This window comes from Sinocyclocheilus rhinocerous, unplaced genomic scaffold (genome assembly GCF_001515625.1).
Source record: "Sinocyclocheilus rhinocerous isolate Xijiao unplaced genomic scaffold, SAMN03320098_v1.1 scaffold1385, whole genome shotgun sequence".
NCBI lineage: Eukaryota > Metazoa > Chordata > Actinopteri > Cypriniformes > Cyprinidae > Sinocyclocheilus > Sinocyclocheilus rhinocerous.
In genome coordinates, this window is record NW_015657989.1 from 553,807 (window position 1) to 557,044 (window position 3,238).

Genomic DNA, 3,238 nt, shown 5'->3' on the forward strand with positions numbered 1-3,238 from the left:
ACTCAAATGGACAGAGAAACAATGAAACAAAAGCAAAATAAATAAATAATAACAAGCAAAATAGATATAGTTAACTAATAAATAAGTTTAAAATATATATATCTCACAAGTTTGACCTTTCATCTCAGAATTGCGATTCTGAGTTTATATCTCGCAAAGTTATAAACTTACAATTCTTAGAAGAAAAGTCAAAATTGTGAGATGCGAGATATAAACTCAGATCTGTGAGGAACAAAGTAAGAATTGTCAGATATGAACTCAGTGATATACAAGATATAAACTCGCAATTCTGAGTTTATATCTTGCAATTCTGACTTTTTTTCTCACAATTGTGAGTGGACATTTCGCAATACTGACTTTATCGCAATTCTAAGTTTACATCTCACAATTATTTTCTCAGAACTGTACGACAAAAGTCAGAAATGTGAGACAAATTTTTTTTTTTTGAAATTTTAATTTTTTTTTCGTCGGTCCTGCATAGCTTCTCTCATAAAAATGATAATCATATCTGGCAAAACTGAAGACTCCCATTCCTACAGCGACAAAAACATTCACACTTCATTGAAGTGCTAAAATTAAAGAACACTGTGCTAAAATATCAACTTTGCTTTCAAGTTACAATAATATTTATAGCATGAACAAGACTATGGCTACTAATTCAAAAATTACCTTCAGTGAGAAAAGCCTGGCCAAAAACAAAATTCCATGACTCTCTGGGGTACAAGTCAATCATGGTGATCCCCACGATACAAAAAGCATCTCTGGGCTTCCTCTTTTTCAAGAAGTTCAGCGGCTCTCCTGTAAATATATAAAGAAAGCATTACGTTTACTTATAAATCAGTGTAAACTGCTGTTTGTAACCAATATTATTTCCATAATGTATAGTCTGTAAAACAGATTTCATCCACTGACTGGATGCTGAAAATTAGGTGTTACCAGAATGAAGCCCAGACTGAATTCAAGCTTGCTAAAGCATTGCCTAAATAACTATTCGGCTGAAAGTGATTTCAGCAGAAAGAGTTTCAGAGGAAAAGCAAGTTATTTTGTTTGAAATCCAGGATTATTAATGTTTTACATATGTATAGCACATACATTTGTTTAAATGTTCCAAAGTTTGGGGTTGGTAAAAATGTTTAATGTTTTTGAATGAAGTCTCTTATGCTCACCAAGGCAATAACAGTAAAACAGTAATATTGTGAAATATTATTACAATTTAAAATGACGGTTTTCTATTTTAAGCTATATTTTAAAATGTAATTTATTCTTGTGATGATAAAGCTGAATTTCCAGCAGCCATTACTCCAGTATTCAGTGTCACATGATCCTTCACAAATCGTTCTAATATGCTGATTTGGTGCTTAAGAAACATTTCTTATTATCAGTTGTGCTGCTTAATATTTTTGTGATGTTCTTTTTCAGCTTTTTTGATTAATAGACAGTTTTATAACATTATACATGTCTTTACTGTCACTTTTGATCAATTTAATGCATCCTTGCTCAAAAAAAGTATTAATTTCTTTAAAAAAACAAACAAAAACAAAAACAAATCCAACTGACGCCAAAGTTGTAAACGGTAGTGTATATATAAAAATATATATACAAATATATTATTTTTATTCAAAACTGGACCAAGAAATCCATTACAAAAGAAAATAAATTCAATGTAAATTCAGTGATTTGATGCTGACTAATGTTTCATCAATGTTGCTTAAACGCTTACTAGACCCAGACTCAGCCAGTGGTTCTGGTTGTGTTCTGTTGCAGCAGTACTAACCAGCATGAAGCTGAAGGTTGTGTGTGTTGCCGTTGATGCGAAATGAACAGGCTGTTGAAGCAACTGTTACCAGTGGTAAAAGCTTGACCACAAGTCCATAACAGAACGCCTGGCAGTAGTCCTTCAGCCATTCAACATACTGCTCTGCCACAACCGCTCCTTCCCCAAAAGAGCCTGTGCATTGGTCAATGTGATAAAGTTACAAATGTTAATATGGTAATAAATGAAACATTTAAGCTGTTTTACATAATAAGTGTACTAACCAATAGTTTGAATGTAGATGGTATTACGTCCACTGCTTGGAGAACGGCGGTAAGTGTTGATGTAAAAACTCTGAAAGTCTTGAGGATCCTCTGGATGTGCAGGAATCCAGTCTGAGTCTGAGTTAATGGTGATGGGGCTAAAAAGTAAATTGCCAGGCAGGAGTCCCTCTTCTAGAAATGTCATCTCTGGTCTGCTGAATTGTTGGTATGTTTCTATTAGGACTTTCCGTGTGGACAGAAGAGCAGTGTGCAGTCTCTCAACAGGATGCTCAATAGCCTGCATCTATCCATAGAAATACACACACACATGTACAATGTAAAATATTAATCAAGCAAGTAGCCAACAAACATAAAATAAGAAACCTAAAATGCATGTTCTGAGTATAAAGAATGAGAATGTGACGTAACGCCGCGTTGAGTTCTGGGAAACTGCTTTGTTTATCCGCAGTGTTGCCAGACGTACGATAATTATCGTATTTGTACCATAATTTTGACCTCTGTACGATGAATAATACCATAATGTATGATAATTTCAGAATTTTGTGACACCAAATGATAGTCGTTGTAATCATAGGGCTTCTATAACATTACTCCTTGATCTAGCCTCATGATTGTGAGGAGACTTGAACATGTTGTCGTTCATCTCATCTCACACCTTCTCGACCAATCATCGTGGAGAATGACTCTCTCTCACGAGCACAAGTTAACGTTCCTGCCGCACTTAGGTCAGTTTTATGATAAAGGTCGAAGACTGGGCTCAGCTGATGTGTCACAGATAAAACGCTGAAAATAGTAAACGAAACGCAACAGAAACCATAACAACGTCAACCCTAAAGAGCTTTTTCAGGCGTCAAACACATTCAGAACAAAACTCCATATTTACTTTGGCTGCCATTGTGGTTCCCTTTCAAGGGAACTTCGAACTGCGTCCTCTAGGGGTCGCTATGGGGAACGCATCGTTGTGACCCGTGTCTGAAGCATACATTGAAAAAACACCAACAACACGTTGGCCGGCGACAGCCCATGACGTCACTACCGGTGCGACTATAGTATAAATAGGCGCCGGGAGAACATGTCATTCTCTTCTTCGTCTTCACTGACCGTTTTGTTTGAAGCGTGCATTTCCGTGGTAAGAGCGATCTCTATTCATTCATTATGGCGAGCACTAGCAAAGCGTTTAGAGGGTGTGTGCATCCGCGTC